We start from the raw sequence: 8,021 nt of genomic DNA, 5'->3' as shown, positions 1-8,021 counted from the left end.
GAGAGAGAGAGAGTGTGTAACACCCTAACCCAGGTGTTAAAAGAATAAACGAATAAAATAACTAAGGAAAACCTAAATCAAAACGGAGGTAGGATCTCAAAACAAACAAAATGTTTGTTGTGTTTGGAACCTAAATTTATTTTGTTAATTTGTGGCTGCACCCAAAACTTGATCGGGCTGCCTACGTACCCTTTTAAAGGGATCAAGCCACTCATAGTTCATCTTTTTATATTAATTCTCCACCTTCAATAACAACTGTATCGAATCTGGAATTTGTGTGGGTGTAAGTCCTCAAATTGATAAGGACACCCAAGTTCTCAATCCCACACTTCCTCTCACTTTCTCTGAAAGTTTCCTAATTACATACCATGCTCGTTCATATTAAATTCATCGTCACATTCCAATTCACCTTTAGGCTTGCTCATATCAACACTTCAATTACTAACCTATCTCTGATTTTACTATGGACAACCAAAACCACTAATCATCAACTTTCCTAGCATTATACTAAATCCAACAACTGTCTAACAGTAATATACAAGCAACTTCAGGCTCTGATTGTGATATATACATCAATGGTTTAATTAGCATCTTCCTTTTATAGATTCAATATTAATATCAGCTTTTCAACACAATGACTACCATGCAAATCATCACGATCATATAACTCACAAAATCCATAATTCAATTGACTACACCAAACTTGATAACACCAGTTAATTAACAAGGCACCCAAACCAGAAACTTTAATGTACAAGTCCAAATCCCAGCAACTTATACAAAGTTCAACTCACCTTTCTATTTAATCATTCATAGTTGGCTCCTTTATTTACTCTTTGTATCCATAGCAGAACAACAAGGTAGCTAGTCTGATCCATCTTCACCACTTCGTCAAAATCTTCAAAGATATAGGTAGAGATCCCATTTTGCTCTGCACCCAAATGAAGAACACAGTAGCATCCAAAGTGCGAGTTAACATCCTTTCTTCTAATACCACGATTTCTCCTTGTCCTTCCTTAATATCAAATTGATCATAACACAGCTGAATCCTCAATTTCAATTCCTTGACCGAGAATGCAGCAACTAGTCTGATCTCCCCCTTACTGCCATTCCTTCATCATTTCACCAAAATAACAACCCACACATCAATCTCAATAATCACAGCCTCAAATTCGATTACAACCAACCAGGAAATTATATTCCAAAGCTTCTATCAATATCAAAGATAGCTAATCCAAAACTCAAAACATCATCAACGCCACCGTGCACAGTAGCACACACACGGCTGTCCTCCACTGCCAAATCTCAACCAACCTCAATTTCAATTATATAAACAGGTAGAGCTCGAAGAATAGACCAACTTTGATACCTGAGTTGAACTCGGAGGTCGCCGGAAAACATCGAACCCTCGCCGGAAAAATCCCATAACTTCTTCTATTCGATTCTCCCTCCTCTGAGCTTCTCTTCAAAAACCAGGAACATGGAAAGGTTCCTGAGATCGAGATGAAGCTATCCATACCAGTGAGAGGCGTCAACGGTGCCGGAATCGGAGACTCGCCGGTGAACCCAGCCTTTCCTTCTCTACTTCGAATCTCTCACTCCAGACTTCTTATCTGAAAATCAAGGGCATGAACATGACCACGAGAACGAGAGGAAGCTGCCACTACCATTCTTTCTCCTTGTCGTCGCCAAAAAACAGAGAACCAGTCGGGTTGACCTGCTGACTCTATTCGGGTCGAGAATGACCCGGTCTGGGTCTGAACTGATTGTCTCCTCCGTCCCCTCTCTCTCGAACCTTCTTTTTCTTTTAATTTGTTGCTTAGGTTGGTTTAACCGACCCCTCTAGAACCTCCCTCTCTCTCTTTTTTTATACCCTTTACCGAAATAGTAACTTTCCGTTTTTAGACCATAACTTTCTCATACGAACTCCGATTTGAGCGTGCCACGTGTCCACGAACTCGTATTAACATCCTCTACGGCTTCCATGAAGAAAGTTTTCCCAAATTATCGACTTAACGAAAAGTCAACTTTTTGGGTCCTTTACGGTAAAACGGTTACAAAAAACAATAATTCACAGAACATAGCTCGTCGCTCCGGAAAATAATCCAGACATACCGGTGAGCTCGTATAAATGTGTATCACAACTTCGGAGTTTTAAATCCACTATTTACTATTTTCAAAAAAACTCGAAAATAAACTCGAGCAATCACTATTTAAATCTCCGAGCGCGAATAAAGAAAAATCTGCGGTAACTCATAACTCGGAACAGTAACCTTTTAGGTATGGGGTATTACAAAGAGAGAAAGAGAGAGTGAGAGTGAAAATAATCTTGCCTGACGGAGGAAGCGACAGAGGAGGAGGAGGAGGAAGCGGAGGAAGAGGAGGCCTGGTGCTTGTTGCTGCTGCTTCGTTTGGAAGACCTGGTGCTTGTCATGCTCCGAGAAGTCGCGCTGGTCCCGGGAAGATTGGGGTTGCCTTGTCGCCGGTTGTAGTTTGTGAGGAGGAAGTGGAGGAGGAAGCGGAGGAGGAGGAATCGGGCGGTGAGATGCGGAGGCGGAGGAAAAGGAGGAGGAGGAAGTGGGCGGTGGAGGAGTTCGAAAGAGAGACTGAGAGAGTGAGGAGGAAGCAGATTGAAACTTGAAAGAGAGTTGGGTTCGAAAGAGTGACTGCAAGACTGAAGAGAGTGAAAGAGGTGAGAGACTGAGAGAGTGAAAGAGTGAAAGAGAGTTGGTATTAGGGTTCAAAAAATGAAAGGTTGAGATCAAAACATCTAAAAAAATCAATGGCTAAGATTACTCTATATTTTACACGGGACGGGACGGGCCTGACGGGCCTCAACTTTTCAGTCCCGCGTCCCGTCCTGTTGTTTCTCTACGGGACGGGCCTAATGTTTTTAGACATAGATCCTGTCCCATCCCGTCAAATTTCGGGATGGGACTGGGACGGGACCGGGATTTAGGTTTTTTATGCCCACCCCTAGGTTCGGGTAGGGCTTCGGCCCTAGAGGATAGGGCGGGTTAGGGCCGAATGGCTAAATGATGAGGCCTACCCTCAACCACCCTCAATGCCCAAACCCCAAAGTGAGTAAATTTAGAGAAATCCAATTGGGAAATAAACCCAGAGTGAGTGATATCGAGGATGCCTTTAAGGTGTTCGATGAAATACTTCACTTGCGTCCTCTGCCTTCTATTGTCCACTTCAATCAAATCTTGAATCAACTGGTCAAATTCAAACAATATTCTACAGTCATCCCTCTCTTTAAACAAATGCTTCTCTATTGAATTGTTCCTAATGAATATACTCTCTCTATTATGATTAATTGTTATAGCCATTTGAATCGAATGGGTTTTGGCTTATCTGTCTTGGAAAACTTCTTCAAATTGGCTCTTCAACCACATGTTATTACCTTTAACACTCTAATCAACGACTTCGTTCTCAACAATCAAGTGCCTGAGATGGGATGAATTTTCAACAAAATGCTCAAGGGAGATCACTGTAAGCCCAATGTGGTTACTTTCAACACTTATAAATGGCTCCTGCAAGATGGGAAACAACGGTGCGGCCATGCAATTACTTAGTAAGATGGAAGAAAACGGTTGTACACCTGACATAGTCTTCTATAACACTGTCATTGACGGTCTATGCAAGGCCACACTCATTGATGAAGCATCAAAGCTCCTCACAGAAATGATCAGCCGAGGTATTACTCCAAGTGTTAAAACTTACACATCTTTGATTTGCGATATAGGCTGGTGGAAATGGAAAATTCTGCTATATTGATTTGTATGGGATACAAACTGCTCGTGGGTTGCACGTGATTGGGAAAGTAAAGACGAAATATAATACCAACCGCAAGATCAGCAAGAACCATGAATCAAGAGATCAGCAAGAACCATGAATCAATGGTCTTCACTAGTAGTATTGCTAAACTGGAAATTTATCAATTTTTTAAGTGAATTGATGCTTCAACAAAATACATAAATTATTGTTAAATTTGATTATTGGTAAATAAAATTGACAAATTTGTCAATGATCCATGTATAACTAAAGCAATTGCTAAATCTTTTCTCTCTTCTCTCTTGCCCACGTGTCGGTTTATAATTTGTTAAAACATAAAAAATAATAATTATTGATAGAGTACCTAAATTTCAAAATTATCGTTAAATATATCAATTTTTGATTCTCACAGCCGTCTCATTTCTCTAGTCTTAAATATGTGGCTTAGGTTATTCATACATGAGAAAGACTGACAAAAGGGACCAAAGAAGAAGAAGATTCTTTTCTCATTTGCTCACAAGAAGAAGATTCTTTTATGGGGATTTTTCTGGTTGGTGTTCTTCCTCCGACGGACCACAAATAAGAAGGGAGGGGGCCTTGTTTTATATACTATTGCAATTTTGTTGGTTGCGATTGAAAGGTACAGTATCGTTGAACAAGCACGACACTTTTCAATTTGAGAGATTACACATAACACGAGAGCGGAGGGGATGGGCGGCGAGGGTCTGGGTTTGATGGTGGAGATCACGAAGGGGATAGGAGGGCGGTGTTGGGGAGTGTTTGGCAAAAGGGAAGCAGAGATGAGATTTGGGGTTTGTTTTTTGGCTGGGATGAAATTCGGGTTTAGGCCCTGGTCGTGGTGGTGGTGGTGGTGGTGGTGGAGAGAAGTTCTCTCAGAGAACGGAGGATGGCGGCGTCTTGTCGTTGTAAGGATTGTACTTGGCCGTTGGCGGGGATGGCGGCTAATAAATATTAAAAAAAAATGAATTCTTAATATTTTTGTAAGAAAGTTTTTTAATTTCTTAATATATTCCCAACTTTAATTTTACGAAATTTTGTTATACTCAAATTATTTAAGTAAAGCTCCCTAGAAAATAAATATTCAACAAACAAAAAACGATTTAAATGGCGCAACGGGGTCATGTTTTACTTCAAATTGATTTTTAAAAGTTTCGAATCTTCAAACATCAACACACATAACTCAGTTGCTCAAAAAAAATTTCAAAAATTGTTGTGCTCTCATGGGGATGTGTTCTATCCATTTATATTAAAAAGTTTAAATATTTATCTCCGAATATGGCTGTCCTTAAGCAAGTAAACTGATACATGCATATAGTTGACCACGTGGATCAATATCCAGACATTAACGAAAATATGTGAATTTTTTACTATAGCCATATTTCACTATACTGATCACATCGGATGGTCGAATTTTGATTTTATGAATTTTAGTCATTAAATCACCACATACCTACTAATATGGTTTAACTTGTTTAGTAGATTATATGTAAGTGTACAACTTTGTAAACCAACTATACATAGGAAACAAAATTTTCGAAAATCTTGTGAAATAAGATATGATCAGAATAGTAAAATACGACTAAGGTAGAAAAATCACTCTAATTCGACAGCGTTTGGGTCCCGATTAAAGCGGTCAACCATAATTACGTTTATACTTCTCTAAGGGGAGCCCTATCCTTGGGAGATAAACGTCTCATATGGGGGTCTACATCTCAAATATGTGAGAGTGTGTGTGTGGAAGAATCAACCAAAATATGTCACAAAGGGGTAGGCAAGAGCATTTTCGTGTGATAAATGACTTGAAAATAGGGTTGACCACTTCGATCAAGCCCTAAGCGTTACCGAATAGAGTTGAATTTTCTACCATAGTTATATTTATCTATAATGATCACATCAAACTGTTGAATTTTGATTTCGTGAATTTTGAGCATTGGAATCATAATGTGTCTACTAATATGATGTAACTTGTTTAATAGCTTATATGCAAGTGTAAATCATCGTAAACCAACTATACAGAGAAAACAAAATTTTTGAAAATCTTGTGAAATAAGATGTGAGCGATATAGTGAAATACGGCTATGGTAAAAAAATCACTCTAACGACAATGTTTGGGTCTCGATCAAAGCGATCAACCCTAATTACGCTTATGTTTCCCTATGGGGAATCCTATCCTCAGGAGGTAAATGTCCCCAAATTTTTACTTGGGCGGCTACATCTCAAATATGTGAGAGTGTGTGTGGAAGAATCAACCAAAATAGGTCACATAGGGGTAGATAAGAGCATTTTCGTGTGACAAGTCACTTAAAAATAGGGTTGACCGCCTCGATCAAACCCCGAACGTTACTGAATAGAGTTGAATTTTCTACCATAGTCATATTTAACTATAATGATCACATCAAACGGTTGAATTTTGATTTTTTGAATTTCAGGCATTGGAATCACAACGTGCATACTAATGTGGTATAAATTGTTTAATAACTTTAAAAAAAAAAATTTCTCTTATTAAATAACTCACACACCCTATAGGCCTATATGTCAATGATGTTTAAACCGATGACCTTAAAGCTGTTAGTTAACCACTTTAACCAACCTTACCACGGCTCACCGACAATAAAGTGTACATCATTGTGAACCAACTATATAGAGGAAACAATTTTTTTGATAATTTTGTGCAATAAGATGTGATCGGTATAGTAAAATACTGATAGGTAGAAAAGTCACATATTTATGATAACATTTGGACATTAATCAAAATTGTCAACTCTATGTATACCTTTCTATCTCCCCAAGCCCTAAGGGCAGTCGTGTTACGCGAATATAATTTTCTCAAAATCTTTACTAAGGTAGAAAGAACGCATCACCACAAGGGCTCATTAATTTTCGTGAAATTATTCAAGTAACCGAGCTATTTACTATGATTTTATAAAGATTTAAAGATTTAAAAAGCTATTTTTATGTAAGATATAACCCATGTGGTGTGTCGTCGGCCGCACATTTGTCCACCTTAATAATGTTTAGGGTTCAACATTTCATTTTTAAAATGTACACAATTTATTCCGGAATTTTTTTTCAAATTACTTGACATTTTTTAAATGGAAAAAAAAAATTAAACATATTAATTGCAATAATCACGTAAACAAAAATTCTTTAATCCCATTATCCATAAAACCCAATCTCATCGGCCTTAACCGTTCTCCAAACCCAAAACCCACCCCGTTGCTCCATACTCCATTATCTCCGCCGACCACCACCACCACTACCTACATCTGTTTCTTTTTCTCCAAATCTAAATATGTTTTAGTACGTCTATTATCATCCCACAAATCATTTTGTTCACCCTACGTTCTCTTCACACCTCACTTATATATTTTTAATTGTAAGTCTATTTTGTTCACCTATTTACAATACCTAAAATATCATTTTTCCATTTTTTCTTCCTAATTTTTTTTTTCACCCTACATATATTTTTTTTCAATTTCAATTTTAGATTTGCTTTGTTCACCCTACATTCGATCTCTTCTCACGCCGCCTATATATCTTTTAATTTTAAATTTACTTTATGGTGCGCCTATTACCATCCTACAAACCCCTTTGTTCACCTCACATTCTTTTCACACCCCACTTGGATACTTTTTATTGTAAGTCTACTTTGTTCACCCACTTTCAATACCTAAAATACTTTTTTTCTCAATTCTACTTTGTTCACTCAACGTTCTCTTCTCACCTCACATATTCTCACCTGTAATAACCCGTACCTAAAAGGTTACTATTCGAGGTTATGAGTTACCGCAGACTTTTCTTTATTCGCGTTCAGAGATTTAAATAACGATTACTTGAGTTTGTTTTTGAGTTTTTCTGAAAACGGTAAATAGTAGATTTAAAACTCCGAAGTCGTGGTACATGTTTATACGAGCTCACCGGTATGCCCGGATTATTTTCCGGAGCGACGAGCTAGGTTCTTTGAATTATAAAGTTTCCAGGAAATTTTCAATTATTGTTTCTTGTAACCGTTTTACCGTAAAAGACCCAAAAAGTTGACTTTTCGTTAAGTCGATAATTTGGGAAAACTTCCTGCATGGAAGTCGTAGAGGACGTTAATACGAGATCGTGGACACGTGGCACGCTTAAATCGGAGTTTGTATGAGAAAGTTATGGTCTATAAACGGGAAGTTACTATCTCGGTAAATGATATATATATATATATATATATATATATATAATAA

The sequence above is a fragment of the Fragaria vesca genome, linkage group LG3 (genome assembly GCF_000184155.1).
Source record: "Fragaria vesca subsp. vesca linkage group LG3, FraVesHawaii_1.0, whole genome shotgun sequence".
NCBI classification, from domain to species: Eukaryota; Viridiplantae; Streptophyta; class Magnoliopsida; order Rosales; family Rosaceae; genus Fragaria; species Fragaria vesca.
This window is presented reverse-complemented; position numbering follows the sequence as displayed.